The following is a 16,566-nucleotide window of genomic DNA, read 5'->3' as shown; positions in this document are numbered from 1 at the left end:
ATAAATTTGAATCAAGCTTGAATTTGAGACTTGGGAATCACAATCAGAGACACATTGACTAGAAATTTGAATCAAGCTCTTGACATCCTTAACTCATTTTGGAAGTACTTTTATTTTCCAAACGCGTTTTATTATGCAGTCAGGGCTATGGGTATATAAAGAAGCGTTGTGTTCAATCTGTTCCACACGAGATCTAGGGAAATACTTGAGCTTGGAGAGAGAACATTACTATTAAGAGAAGATGGTGAAAGCTCCCTTTAATGACAAAGATGGATTAAAGAAAGGTGAATGGGATCCTGAACAAGATGAAAAACTAACATCTTATATCCACAGATATGGTCATTGGAACTGGCGTCTTCTTCCTACTTTTGCTGGTATTCTTTCACTCTTTTTCGTAGTGTTATCATCTTCATCTAATTTGGCATTTTTTCTGACAGAAAAACCTAATCAAGTTTTCTTGGCTTTTCGCTTCAATAGTTGGCGTCTTGATATCTAGTTAATTGCTAACTGATTCATCATGTGAACAATCCCTTTATCATGTTCGAAGATTAATATTTTTTTAGTGTTTTTGTTTAGGTCTTAAAAGGAGCGGAAAGAGTTGTAGGTTAAGATGGATGAACTACTTACGGCCTGAACTAAAACATGGAAACTTCACCGAGGAAGAAGATGCATTAATCATCAAACTACATGAACAATGTGGAAACAGGTAGTCCACCACCGCTAAAAGTTTACCAGGAAGAACGGACTGCGAAATAAAAAATCGCTGCCAAGCTCAGCTAAAGAAGCGTACACAGAGAAATACGACGGCATCTGATGTGAAGATACCTCTGGTTGTCAAAGTGAAGCCACCCAGAACCCTGAAGGTGAAGCTGAAAGCAACCTTATTAATACTCCCCCCGACAACATGATCTTAGAGAGTTCCCCCTTGACTCCGGCAACAACTGAGCTGTCCTCCTTCAGCTTAAATGTTAATGAGGTATAGAAGATACTGCTTGTCTTCCTTCGTCGGCAATATATGAAGTTCAAAGAAGTGGAGATTTCTGGAGTGGGCCCTTTGTTGCGGTCAATAGCTACGACTACAACCAAGATGGTGGTAGTATGTCATCCTTGGAGAAGGCTGAATTTGAGCTTCCATTTCCTTTTGACTACATGTATTATGATGATTATGCTGATTTCCTATACGACTTGATGCAAGTGTAGGCCATAAAACCTTCAATTTTGTTTCGATTCTATCATTAAATTCCAAGATGATTAGATCGTATCAATACTTTGGTTCTGACTTTAGTTATAAAATTGGATAGTTAACGCGTAACAACGTGATGACATGACCATTTTTTCATGTTAAGTTTAATGTATATTGATTTTTCCACTCAATTTTAAAATATTTCAATTTTAGGCATTAAATTTTTCGATCGCGATTGATTATCAATCATCGGCTGCTATCGTTCACCATTTGCGATAAGATCAATATTATCTTCTTTTTGGATTGATTTTCTAGAAAAACACATTCAAAATCAAGCAAAATTCGTCTAAAACTTCGACGTGTAATACCATGATATCCTCTTATTTAACTAGTTTTTAGGTATGTTATTTGTTATTGTGAAATAATGCTTTGTGCCGTTCATTTTTTTTTTTTGAAACAAGCTCCTCAAACTTCTCAAATATGAGAAAGTTTCCAATGTCTTGAAAATAAACTTTTTGTTTACTCTCAAGAGTTTTAAAGAGGTTGTAGGAAAATTTACATCGACAAAATGATAGAAAATTACGAGATGAGTTTATTGTTGTCAAGGTGGCTACAAAAGATGTTGAAGAGCAGTGGTTTTGGAAGCAACTAAAAATTGGTGAAAAAACTTCAACTTTGATGAATAAGATATAGGGTAGAAAAAAATTAATTTTTTGACTTGCAAGTCGACACCAAATTGTCATGTCATCTAACGATTAATGAATTATAGATTCAGTACTATAATTGAGATCAAAGTTTAGTGGTATAATCCTATCCACTTAAAGTTCAATGATAAAATCAACACAAACCCTAAAGTTTAGCGGTATAATCCTATCAATACCAAAATGTCAAGTCATCTAACTATTATTAAACGCTCACCCCTACCTAAAACTACTCAAGTTCCACAATTAGGTTAATAGTTTAAGTTTAGGTTTTAATTTTTTAATTATTAATTTTTTGGGTTAAAGTTTTCAAAAAATTCCCTCAAATATTTTTTCATTAAATCCTTCAATTATTTTTATCAAAATAAATATTTAAGCTATTCTGATTTTTTTTTATTTTTTCGGATGTTTAAGATTTATTAATATATTAATGTTTAAGAATTTAAAAATAAAATTTTAAGAACATATAGGTTAATATTATAGTTTATACAAAAATATACAAGAGTATACATGTTTACAATTTATGATTCTTAAATGCTGAAAAGTAAAAAAAAAAAACTATTACAAAAATAAATATAGTTTGAGCAGAATATAATTTTACAATAATTTTGAGTAAAATAACAAATTGTTTCGAGGATGAAGAAAACAATAATTATTGTGTACGAATTAAATTGTAAATTCATAGAAACGATATAGTGTAATGCATCACATTTTTATAACATATCCCCAAATAAATGGTTAAGTTGAAATCTCCAATCGTGAAATGAAATAAATCTTGGAGAAGGTTATCAAACCAACTAAAAAGGTGTAATCACCATTCTTCAATCTACCCTTATATTATTATTATTATTATTATTATATTTATATTACAAATATTATTATTTACAAACCAACAAATGCATATATTATGAGCCCAAAAAAAAAAAAGAAAAAATCGGCCCCCCTTACAAAATGAAACTCGGGCCCCTTTACAAAATAAAACCGAGACCCGAAGCCCAAACCAGAACTTGACCCGGAACCCAAGCTAAACCCGACTCGAAATCTACCCTAACCTAAACCTAACACTAGGGTAACCGCCCCCAATCCCCCTATCAGCTGCCAACGATCTCTGACCCAAGCAAAGGAAGGCAGCTCCAGCACGCCACTACCACATCCAGCACTCCACGTTACCTGCAGAAAACAGCAAAAAATATAACAAAAATTGTTATGATTTTCTTTTCTCTATTATGGGTATAAAACCCAAAGCAAAGCATTTACAAGGATAATGTTTCCCCTTTTTTAAAAAAAAGCAACACAAGTCAAAGAATAGTTTGGAGGTGTATTTTTCCTGTTTTTTTTTTCAGTCTCGAATAATAGCAAAAGGAAACTTTTTTGCTTTCGAATAATAACATCATAAAAATGCTCTTCTTTTTAGTTTCGGAACAACAAAAACAACAAGAGTAGGAAACACTTTTTAGTTTCAAGTAATAGTAAAAAAAGTAACTTTTTTCAGTTTCGAAATAAAACAACCACAACAAAGCCATTTCACAGTAAAACAATAGGAAAAAAAGAAGAGGTTAGATCGGGTTACTTGAGTCGTAATAGGGCTTCATCGGAAGTTATCGGAGTTGGGGAAACCAAAGGGTCTAAAGGGATTTTTCGAGGACTTTTAGGAGTTTTTTTGTGGTATTTTTAGCCCCAATTAGGGGCTTAGGCTAGTAGATCTAGGTTTTTGGGTATTTTTAGATTAGTTTGGGGGTTTTTGATCTTCGTATGTGGCGGCCGGAACGGTGGTTGGACGGCGGCTCAAGCGGGTTACGAGGTGGTCGGCACTGTCAGTTGAGGGAGAGAAGGGAGAGCGTTTTGGGTTTTTTTAAATTTTAGTTAAAAAGAAAAAAAAAGAAAAAGAAAAAGTTGTATATATAGAGATCGTTTAGGGTAAAATCATGCTTAGGACCCCTTAGGTTTAGCGTGCTTTTACATTTTGGTCACCTGTAGGGACCAAATCTGTTATTTTCCCTTTTCCTTATGTGTTATGTAATTTTTGGTCTATTCACTATTTAGTCCCTCTAACTTTAGCGTGTTTTTGCATTTTGGTCATCTGTGAGGACTGAAACTATTTTTTCCCTTTTATTTGCATGTTATATAATTTTTGGTCTATTTATTGTTTAGCCCCTATAAGTTTATCGTGTTTTTACACTTTGGTCATATGTAGTGACTTTTAAATTTTTCTTTAATTTGTCGAGACTAATTTTGTAATCTTCCTATTTTCGCTTAATAGGGTATTTTAGGCTTAAATAATATGGATAATTAGCTATAGATCCCTGTAACTTCTGTATGTTTTTACGTTTTAGTCCCTGAACTATTTTTTTGTTTAGATTTAGCCTTTAGATTTTAATTTGTTTTAGTTTATCCCTCATCATATGTATAATTTTTTTTTTGTAGTTTGATATTCATGCAATTTGATCCTTGTATTTATTTTTATTTCTTTATGTTCTTGGCTTTTTTTATCTCAATTTAGATTTCGTCCGTAGATTGTGGATAAATCAAATCGGACCTAGGAATTAGGATGTCACCCAAGTTTTTAATTAGGGAGAAAATTCGAGTCGAGTTTTCGCATAAGATGCCTGATTACTCGAGTCGATTGCTCGACTTTCAAAATTTGTTAATCATTGAATCTGTTAATTTAATCCCATTTTTTTAATAAGTTAATTTAGATAATTCTTAGGATTTCAATTTGTTAATTAGTCCGTAAACTTTAGCAATTATTGATTTAGGCCTTAAACTTCTAGTCTATTAGAACTCAGTATTTTAGATCTTTGACCCTTTAGTCCCTGAACTTCAATTAGACTTTTAAGATTAACATAATCAAATAGGTTAAATAGAGCCTCCACTTTTAGCTAGGTTTATATATAGTCTTCTTAATTTAGGGAATAATTCGAGTCGACACTAGCCTAAATGCTCAAGGGACCATCTTGATTATTCTATTCAATAATTGATTAAATCAAATAGGGTTAATATTAGAACCTACATTTTAGGCTTGAGTTTCTAGGTTCCTTAATTTTCATAATTTGACACTTTAAGCCAGAAAAAGCCTTAATTTTCCCTTAGCTTTATTAGGATGAATAAAAATTTATTTGATTGCATTTTATTTTTAAATCTAAGGCAATGTTCACTTATTAGGGAATTAATGGTATATCTCCCGCAAGTATGCTCAGGGGTGACTACTGGTGATTCCTGAAACAGGTCGACATCATTTTCAAGATCGCATCATGATTTCTAAAATTAAGGCAATGTCCAGTTATTATGCAATAGCTGATCTCCCGTATTTATACTAGGGGTGAATGCTATCAGCCATAATAAACGAATACCATTTTTAACTTTGCATATGTAATGATTTTTTAAAATTAAATAACGTTCAAATTCAAAATTTCTGATTTTAAATATAGGGTAATCAACTAGGTACCAATTTTTATGCGCTTGTTGGGATGCTAATCCTTCCCCACACGTAACAGACTCCCGAACCTGATTTATGGATTTTCGCAAACCTTAAAACTTGGGATTTTGATAAAAATAAAAAGTTTTATTAAAATCACCCAATTTTTATAGTGTCCCAATCGCACCTTAAATGATTGGTGGCCAATCCTCACATTTCAAAATTCTTTTCAAAGAAAACCCCCAAATTGTTACTTGTTTCTCATCGCCCAGGCGAAAATCGGTGTCGACAAAATCATTGATCTATGAGACTAGTTGAAGTTTTATGGGTATATCAAACCACATTTAGAATACGATTGGGGTTGCTACCATTCAAGGTGTTTTTTTTACAAATCATGACATTTACGAGTGAAATTAGAACAAAGGTAATGTGAGCACTCAAACAAATCAACTTTAAATGGGATGCTACTAGAAAGAGGTGTCGACACTCGTTTTTGTCCTGACATTATTATTATTATTATTATTATTATTATTTATTGCAGCCTTTATAACAAAACCCAAAACTGGACCCCAAATTACAACAGACCCAACTGGCCCAAACAGTGAGCCCAACAGGTGAAATGAGGAACCCACACATCTAGGGTTTCCTCATGTTCCATTTCCAGCCACCTCATCCCAACCGTTGGATCTGGGAGAGATCCAATGACCCATATTAATCACAAACTAGGGTTTTATCCTTAACTCCAATCGTCGCTCATTATGGATCGTCGGATTTGGACCCCATCCAACGATCCAGATCCTAACTAAGTCTACACCCTAGCCCTTCCACCGCCGATTCCACCAACCATGAGCCAATGGCTCCAACATGCCACTCCAACCTTTGCAACAAGCAACTACAAGACAATAGTACTGATTTTATTTATTTTGAAACAAAAATCTATAAAATAATCAAGGGTTATAAAACTCGAACAGAAATGTAAAGAAAAGGGTTCTCTCCCTTGGGTTTTCAGAAGAAATAAAAAAAATTCAAGGTATTTCTTTTTTTTTATTTCGGTTTCGAAGCGAAAAACATATTAAAATAAAAAACCTAGGTTTGCATGAAACAAAAACTAGGAGAGGAGAGTAGATCTATACCTTAGAGTGAGGATTCAAACCGGGGGGAGGCAGTTCGTCTCTGCGGCGGCCAGAGCATGTTAGAATCGGAAGGTCGAGATATCTTTGGGGTCTTTGGGGGTCCTTTTATGTGGTTTTAGCCATAAATATGAGCTTAGGTGGGTAGATCGGAGTGTAGGGGACTTTTTTTAGGTTCAATTAGGGGTTTTGATAGCCATTCCGACGACCAGATTCGTTGTAGGGCGACCGGTAGTGAGCCTGTCGAAGAGAATGAGAGAGAAAAGGGAGAGATTTTAGGGATTTTTAAACACCAACTGAAATAAAAAAAGGAGAAAGTGGGATTTATAGGAAGACTTTAGGGGACAATCATGCTTAGGTCCCCCTAACTTAAGCACCTCTTTTGCATGTTAGTCATCTATAGAGACCAATTCTGCTATTTACCCATTTTTTATGCATGTTATATATTTTTGGGATAGTTGTTTTTTATTCCCCCATAGTTTAGCGCGTCTTTGAATGTTGGTCACTTGTACGGACTGAAATTGTTATTTACCCATTTCTTATACATGATGTGTATTTTTGGATTATTTGCTTCTTAATCCCTCTATGTTTAGTGTGCTTTTACATTTTGGTCATGTGTAATGATGGTTTAATTTTTAAATGTTTCTGGACTGATTTAGTAATTTACCATTTTTATTCAAAAGCATGTTTTAGGCTTGTGAAAAAGGAATAATTGTGAAATAGTCCCTGTAGTTTCAGCATGTTTACATTTCGACCTATAATCTATTTTTTATTTAATTTAATTTTGACATAAAATTTTATTTTATTTTAATTTTGTCCCATGCTTTATTTATTTTTATCTTTTTTAATTTTAGCACTTAATTTTAAAAATATTCATTTTAGTCACTTTTGCACTTTATTTTGTTTTAATTTTTGACATGATAATTTGTTTGTTTATATTTTAGTCCTATTTGCATGTTGCTTGCATGCTATTTCATTTTAGTTATTAATTAGTTTTGCATGGTACCCTCATAAGCATTTCTTGGTTCAAATCAAAATAATTTGACTAAGGGTAATATTCGTTGATTTTAATATTGTCGTAAAGCGATTGTCTTAACTTATAAGAAATTTACTTTCAATAGTTTTAAAATGAAAGTCTATCCCATTAAGCGACACAAATTAAATTGAATCTATTTTTAAAATTTAGGGATTGAGAAAAAGATCATGTTCTTTTAATTAAGTTCAATGAGAAAATATTGTTATATCGAATCTAAGTTATTGTCTCGATGTATTTAAATAATTGAACATCTTTATTCTCATTAAATATTGGTAAAATAAATAATTAATTGTACTTGCTTGATGTATGCTTCTAATTCTCTTTATTTTTGCATGTGATTTCAATGGGATTTCAAAATAGTAACACTCAATATTGAAAATAGTAATATCATTTCATTTCGGTTGGAGTAATAAATGATTGCTTTAAGGCATGAGAGGTCATTCATTATCGATTGGAAATAATTAGATATTACGTTTTCTCTCGAATTAATATTGATTTTTAAGACAGAATAGTGATATCTCTTCATTTCAATTGGAGTAATAAATGACTGCTTTAAGGCACAAGAGGTCATTTATTATCGATTGAAAATCATTAGATATTATCTTTTTCACTTGAATCAATATTGAATTTTAAGACGAATTACTGACATCTCTTCATTTCTATTGGAGTAATAAATAATTGTTTTAAGACATGAGAGGTTATTTATTCTCGATTGGAAATAATTAGATATTATCGTTTTCTCTCTTAGAATTATTTTGTGTTGTAATGTTTATTTATAATTACTTTAGAATTAAATTGTTATATTTCTTTGTTTCAATTGGAGTAAGAACCAACTGCCCTAAGGTATAGAAGGTTGATTCTTCTCGATAGGAAAAAATAAATATTATTGTGTTTCGTCCTAAAATTCAAATAATATTACTTGTATGGGATCTTGAATTAAATTAAACTCAAATTCTTAAATTTCATTACAAAGACAACTAATTAATCGACTAGGTACCAATTTAGGACGTTGTGGGGAGTTAATCCTTCCCAATAAAATTCGAAAAATGGACTTGAAGACGATCGAGTGACGGACCTAATATGATGAGGCTTTGTGGATATCCTAGTGGTGATATTGTTATTTCTGACTTTCACTGAGCACGGTTCGGAAGATCTCGTATTCCTTCCTGAAAGGGACTCGGAACAAGTTTTCCATGGAGTAGATTCGGCAGGGTCAGCATGCGACGGTTCTATCAACCTAGTCTCCCATGGCCTTGCGGCCATCCAATGTTCGAGCCAATTCCATCCTCATCTTTTCTTATCAAACTCTTGACCCTTGAGATATGGATTCGAACTATTAGTCCAGGAGCTCAAACTTGTGTTCGATCTCCATTGCTGTACATGCAAGGAACATCAATTATCTTTTTCCATGATTCAAACAAAGGTACAAAAATTAGACAAATTCCAATACCTTCTGAGCAAGAGAATAAGCAAGAGTTCTTTCTCTCTTGAAGGCCCCTTTTTGCCTAATTTGTAGCTTTGTCTTAACATCCTCCATTGTTCCCTTGCTATCACACACCAGCCATCCTGATAATAGTTTTAACAGCAAATAATGACATTTTGCAAATCAAATCAACATCGAATGAATGTTTTGGCTAATGGTACCTCGGCTTGTTTCAGATATCGACCTTGCTGCGGTGACTATCGAGCATCTTCTAAACTGCCTGCCCTTCAATGGACATCCGCACACTACGAGCTCTAACACGAGCCTGAACACGAACTGGAGCTTGTATGCACCTATGTGTCACCGCAGCCTGTTTCCTAACTTGTCTACCACGAACCAACGCTTGAAGTCTCTCGATTCCTTTTAAAGCCCTCAAAGCCCTCCTTGCCTACATGGAAAAAGAAGTAGGATGGTTCAGTACGAACCAAATATTCCAGCAACATACAGGACACAACACAAAACATAGAACAATGGGGTGAAACAACAATTTGTAGATCCAAGGATGGTTTCAGAACAAAGTTTCTTTCGCATTCTATCACTTTCTCAGATACCAAAAGCAGGAAGGAAAAATTTTACCAAGAAGCCACTGAAAGCGTTTTGGATGCGGGTGGCAGCCCATTCTAGCCTTACAGCCCTGAAATTTTTAGGAGGAGCTCGAACCACAGTGGACATTGCAGCAAAGAAAGAGTCGGAGCCTTCAGAATCCGATGTAAACTTTCCTTTGAAACCCTTCCATGAAGACCCCAAGTCCCCTGAAGAACTCCTCCATAACCTCTATTTCTTGCCCTTGCCCGTCACTATTTCCTAAATGAGTAACATGACAAAAACAAAACAGGCTTAGTGCTTAAACGTATGAAAAAATGAGTAGCCTTATACTGAAGCATAAAACCCCGAGCGCACTTGGTCTTCTTTTTCAGTCTTCCTGAGACCAAAAAGAGATTTAACCAATTTCCCTGAAGCACCCATTGACAGTTCAAGCTAAAAAAGATGGCAACTTGGTACAGAGAAAGCAATTTTTTTTTTTTCCTTTTTCTTAAAGTACCCGAAGGACGAAAAACGCAAAGCTCTTGGTGAAAATGAAGAACCAGAAAATGAAATCAGAAAGAGAAACGTGGGGGTGGGGGTGGGATTGTGGTTTACAGGAGTCCAACTGCAGCCTTGTTTTGAGTATTTTTGAAATTCAAAAAGAAGCAACGGATGAATGAGGGGGTTTTGATGTTCGATCCCGCCCAGAATGTCGCTCCTTTTCTTTTCTTTTTTTGTCTATCTTTGTTGGAACTGTATTTGAGGTTCTTGTCATGAAAAGCACGTTGCCTCTAGCCGGTGCATTTAAGATCTGTGCTTTTGGTTGTTACAGTGAAACAGTTGAAATCTGTGTTAACATTTCCAATAATTGGCTTACGACACTTGTATCTGTATGGATAGTGTTACGTCTCTGTTCAATCTCATATCCTCCGAAACTGAATTTTCATTTTTTTAAATTATGATTTTGGTCCCTATATTATGTTTTAATTGAGGATTTAGTCCATATAATCTAATTTGACATAATTTGATCATCTATTTTTATAACTTAATTTTCTTAGTTAATTTATTATATCATTAGATAATCCAAATTGTTAAACAATATTAAATATTTCGATAAAATACTGAAATGTTTTTATTAATAAAAGCTCATCTAACAAAAATATCCATATTAATGCGTTGAGCAGGAAATGATATATTTAAGAAAATTTGTGTCACAATTTTAACTGAAATAGACACCAGTTTTAGGCTTTTAGCAATCTTGAATGACTAATGACACAATGAAGATAGATGAATTAAAATATCAAATTAAAATATAAAGGCAAATTCAAATTTGAGAATAGTAGAAGGACCAAAATCATAATTTACCTTTATTTCTTACAAGGTCGAGAAAAACAAAAGATTACTGACCTTGTTATCGTTTGACTTCTGTGTATCTTTTTCTCCACTTTTAAATTTAGTCGATTCTTATGTTTCTGTCTATATACAAAGATTACTGCCCATTACAGACGCGCATATGATATTAATGATATTAATGACTGCATATGAATACTGTACAACTATGTATTTATGTATTTATTTATACATGCATTGCATTTTATCTATATTTTTAATTTTCTGACTGCCGGAGGTCTTCCACGGAAGCTACTCCCAACCTGGCGTTGGGGGCAGCCTACTACCCTACCTCCCCCTTACCCCATTGCATATGGGAATTGGGTTTTGTTGTTGTTGTTGTTGTTGTCGTCGAGAAAAACAAAAACAAAGTTAAATTCTATGTTTAGTACTTGTGCTATGCATAAACTTTGTGTTTAGTATATATATTTTAATTTGATATATTTTAGTTGTGCTTTCTAGATTTTAAAATTTCAGTATTGATTTAAATAGGATCTGTAAAATCTAGTAAATTAAATTATGTCATTAGTCTTTATATTATACATTAGTTGTGGGTTCAGTTCTTATTTTCCTATGTGATAATTTTAAGTCTTATAATTTATTTATATTATTTTTGTATCATTTAAGTCGTGATTAAAATTTCAAATAATTTTAAAAGGATCACGAATTAAAAGTGACCAAATTAGAGTACATGGACTAAATCCACTGCTTATGAATAGCATAGGTACTAAACATGGAATTTTTCAAAAAATTGAAATTGATTTGCTTAATGCTGGTAAGTATTCACGTTATTACAAATCGAACTTTTTTTGTCTTTTTCTATAAGCACTACAAATAGTTTTTGATTTTTGCAGTTAGGTTGAGAAATTTAATTTTCAACTTCTGTATTTATATAAATTTCAAATTGAAATGAAAATCCTCTAGTTTCTTTTAAATTAAAAAATACACACACATTTATAAGTTCATTTATGTTCGTTTATTTATTAAATAAACGAATATGAATAAGATTTTGTGTTCGTTTAATTAAATAAATGAACATGAACAGAGTGCTTGTTCATTCATTTACGTTCGTGAACGTTCGGTAATATGTTCGTTTATTTATATTCGTTTATTTCCGTTCGATTATGTTCTTTTATGTGTATTTATGTTCTTTTATGTGTGTACATTTATGTTTATCCCAATCTCTTTAGGCCCATTTAAAATATTAAAGCCCAATAATTTTTAATACAATACCCATAAATATTTTAAAATTCAATTAATTTTAAATACAAATAAAAAAACTCAAAATATTTAAATAAAATATAATCCTAAAATTGTTAGGAAGAAAAAATATATTTTCAGTTATGTTCGTTTACGTTCGTTGATGTTCATTTATTGTCTTCTTTTACGTTTGTTCGTTTGTGTTCATTTACGTTCGTTTATTGTGCTCATTTATGTTCGTTTACATCCGTTCATTTGTGTTTGTTTATCATTTAAATGAACAAACATGAACGAACACGAACAAACTACATTCTTTAACGAACGAACACTAACAATAAATTTTTTATTCGTTTATTTTCGTGTTCATTCATTTGTTCGGTTAAAGTTAAACGAACGAGCATGAACATATTCCCGTTCGTGTTCGTTCGGTTCCTTTACAGGCCTTCCTGAATGTTGGCGGTTTATCTCTTTTAGTATTGATGAAGAGTCACAATCAGTAAGAGAACAATCATAGCTATCTGTAAGACTGCGAATTAAATAGATATGATAATCGGATATTGAATTTCATTATGGTATGTCACGTGAATATGTCAAAAGTCTTGTCCATGCACTATGATTAACTCATGGACTTGTACCCGAAGGATGTAGATTTTGTAGAGGCTCCGGTAAGTGGAGGGTTCTGTCCAAGGGTCTTAGCTGATAGGGAACCAACATTTTCTAAAGGTATAACAAATTGTCCCTCCTTTGATCATGAGAATGTCATAAAGTTACTTGATCTGAAACTTTCAATGAAAAGTATAAGGACCCTTTCTTGATTTTGATAAATAATATAGGCATCTCAACGCTCTCATTCTTATAACAGAGGTTGTTCGTTTTCCTTCCTAGAAGAACCTGATTGGCAGGTGAGATTATTTATGTGCTTGTCAAAGGCATCTTAAAGCTTCGACTTGAATAAAGGATAATAACCTTAGGTGGAATGGCGGAGAATGCATCTACTTCTCAACGTTGTATAATGGTAGTGAATAATCTTCTATTACTGGGACGGATGTATCTCAATTCTCTTTTCAACATATTTTGGGGAAGTTAGAGGCGTCTTGGAGCCGGTTAAGGGGGTAAGAGCAATTCTTACGAAAGGAAAGAATAGTTGTCCCCGAAGGATATTTCGGAGGCATGAGTGTGCTTGGGGATAAAAGGAGAGAGATTCACATTTCTATTCTTTTTCCAACATATTATGAGGAAGTTAGAGGCGTCTTGCCGTCGGTTAAGGGGGTAAGAGTAACTCTTGCGAAAGGGAAGAATAATTGTCTATATAAGATATTTATGGAGGCATAGGTGTGCACTGGAGATAGAGGGAGAGATATTCGCATTTCGACACTCCGTTAGAGTAGAGGCTTTCATATCTTTTGACCTACTTTAGGATGTTGTCCTCTAGCGTGGGGCATCTCAACACCTCTAGGTCAGTTATAGGAGACTACTCAATCTATGGTAGGTGCGGAGGATAGAATTGGATAGGGTCGAATACATATTTCTATCCCAAAATCTAAATCGGATGAATCTTTCTTACCTTGGATCGAATCAAATTGAAATAAAGAAGATATGTTTCTTTTTGTCGATTTTGATTGCTGAAAACTCAATCTAACCTAACTCGTTATTATCCTTAGTTAAAAGTCTTAATTTAACCTTTCAATAATACCATATACTTAACCTTTCACATCCTGAATGTTTAACTAATGTTGTACTACATCCATATTATTCTAAGTTTCAATTTTGATCCTTCTTATATGCGCATGCGTTATTTTATAAATAATATTTGTACGTGTAGTATATATAAATATATTAGTTATTTACGTTTTACTTGCATAATGCATATTGGTGCGTGTATATTAAATGACAGGTCAATAATTTTATATATTTATTTTATATGAATAATGTATTTTTGTGATGTATATGTTTTTGTATACTGTTTTAAATGTATTTAGTTGTAAATGTATTATTTTATATATTTTACTTTCTCTTTTAATTTATTATTTATTTATTAGATTTATCTGTTATAGAATATTTTCAATATTACTACGTTATTTAAATTAGAAAAAAAAGTTCACACGTTTTAAATGTGGAATGAAAATAAATCGAGGAGAAATTTGTTTGTCTTAGATGTTAGGTAAGTCAAATTCTCATGATTTTATTCATGTTTTGCATTAAATATCAAATATTATTTTCTCTCTTCCAATAGTTTTTCAAAGAGAATTTGGTAGTCTTAGACATTAGGCCAACCAAAATCTTTTGGTTTTATATTTTTAAATTAATTAATGTTGATATTTATTTTCTCCCTTTTTAAATAAAATTTCAATTGTTCGAGAGGAATTCTTCTTATTCTAGAGGTTGATCAAGTTGAAATCTTTCGAATCAATCTCATTTTTGAGTTCCTTTTATTACCTTATTCCGTTCATAAATATCTAGGATCTAAACACTCAGTTAAGGAATTTAGTACTCAACTCTTAAGATTAAAGCAGAGTAGGGCTCAGAATTATAGAATAGTTAGTGAACTCTTCAGCTTACTTACAACTTTTGTTTTTGTTTTTTTAAATAAAGGTGTGGTACATGTTTTTACCCCTTCATCATGTTTTCAAAAATGGTATAGTCACAAGTTAGATAAATTTTCGATATCTTTATATACGTTGGAAAATATCAAGGTTATCTAATAAAAAATTCTATCTTCATTTTAAAAATATACTTCATAAAAAATAATTGGATTTGACTCCTTTAAACTCTTATAGACATTAGAGATCTTAGGAGATCTTTAAAGACTTGTAGATCCCCATTTTGAGCTTCATTTGCGAAAATCGGTATGTTTTCGTCATTGAGGCAAAAATTTTAATATTTTTTCTAGACGTTGAAAAATATTTGAAATTGCCCATAATAGATTTTTCCTCGTAATTTTTATCATAAGGTAAAAAAATGGTGCGTACATAAGGTATAGAATAATATCAAATGAACAGTTGAGATCCTTTTTGTTTTAATTAAACCTTTTATTTTGCGTTTTATTTGTTAATCAAATAAATATTCATTAATTATTATTTTCTGTTAGTTTTATCAATCAACCGAAATACGCTAAGAGGGGGTGAATTGGTTTTTATAAAATTGTGGGAGAAGCAACTCAAAAATAAAACTTTTTGCAAAACGATTTTAAAGTGCTTCAATTTCTAAACCAAATCTACATCCACTACCTTAGCCTCCACACTGAGGATTTCTCAAATCCAATAGATTTGCTAACCTTTGAGGATAAAGTGTAACCTTACAATAATACACAGTTTATACCCCAAAACCTTGTTTACACTCTCTCTTCAAGAGGAATTACAAATTTAGCAAACAAAAGAAAACCTCACAAAGACTAATAAGTTTGCAATAAATAAGTTCTCACCCAAATCACATTTGAGCAAATTAAACAATAAAGCTCACAAGTGTGTTATAATGAAAAGATAAGAAAATTAAGCACAAAAAAATTCTTTGATGTTGGTATAATTCTTCAATATGACTTTGGGATGCTTTGAGCTTCAATTTATACATTCTTCATCAATTCTAGCCGTTTGGAGCCGCTGGAGATCATTATAGTCGTTACCTACAACCAAAAAAAGTATTTAACGCACAAGGGATCGATCCTTTTGTGAAATAGTTCGATCCTTTTTCAAATAATTCGATAGTTGCAAGAAAGGGATCAATCCTTTAGGGGAAGCGATTGAAACTTTTCTTCAAGGGATCAATCTTTTTCCTTGAGGGATCGATCCTTTTGTGAAGGGATCGATCCAAAACTTACTGGAATCCATGGATCGATCCTTTTATAAGGGGATTGATTCTTTGGCCAAAGAGATCGATCTTTTTGCTAAGGGATCAATCCTTTGAGCAAAATATCCTTGGAAACTCAACTTTAAAGAGGGAAAACGATCTAGTATATTTTTGAAAATGTTCAATTAAGTTGGAAAACATTTAAAACATATTTTTCAAGTTGATTTGGACTTTGAATTATTTTTAATAAATTTTTAACAAATTCGATTAAGTTCAAAAATCAATTATACAATTTATTGTTATATCAAATCTTAATTCAAATGAAAAAAGAGGTATAGGGCATAGAATAATAGCAAATGAAGGGCTGGGGTCCTTTTGTTTTAATTAAACCTTTCAATTTCCCCTTTATTTATTAATCAAATAAATACTCATTAATTATTATTTTATATATTAGATGAAACGTCAGTCAACTTCAACGAGTCTCCAACGTGGTGGTCAACTGAATCAACCCAGTCTAGGTAAGCTCTAAACACTCCAATAGGTCATCTCGTCAAATCTGTTAACAACAACTAACTTCAAGTGATCAATTTATAATAAAGCGATAATATTAGTGACTGGTTTGTTACATTTAAAATTTTAGTGGAAAAACAAAAATTTACTCAAACATTAATAATCATTAGTGTAGTTTACGTATAAGATAATTCATAATTTTTTTTTTCAT

At 32.3% G+C, this 16,566-nt stretch overlaps 2 pseudogenes; one reads left to right on the top strand and one right to left on the bottom strand.

Moving 5' to 3' along the window:
- The first annotated feature begins 241 nt into the window (after positions 1 to 241).
- Positions 242 to 1,200, top strand: LOC120159354 (annotated as a pseudogene).
- A 1,731-nt stretch (positions 1,201 to 2,931) lies between these two features.
- On the bottom strand, positions 2,932 to 9,914 carry LOC120159353 (annotated as a pseudogene).
- Positions 9,915 to 16,566: the final 6,652 nt, after the last annotated feature.

This window comes from Hibiscus syriacus, unplaced genomic scaffold (genome assembly GCF_006381635.1).
Source record: "Hibiscus syriacus cultivar Baekdansim isolate YM2019G1 unplaced genomic scaffold, ASM638163v2 tig00111358_pilon, whole genome shotgun sequence".
Classification (NCBI taxonomy): Eukaryota; Viridiplantae; Streptophyta; class Magnoliopsida; order Malvales; family Malvaceae; genus Hibiscus; species Hibiscus syriacus.
The sequence above is the reverse complement of the archived record's forward strand: the minus strand, read 5'-3'. Positions and strand labels throughout refer to the sequence as shown.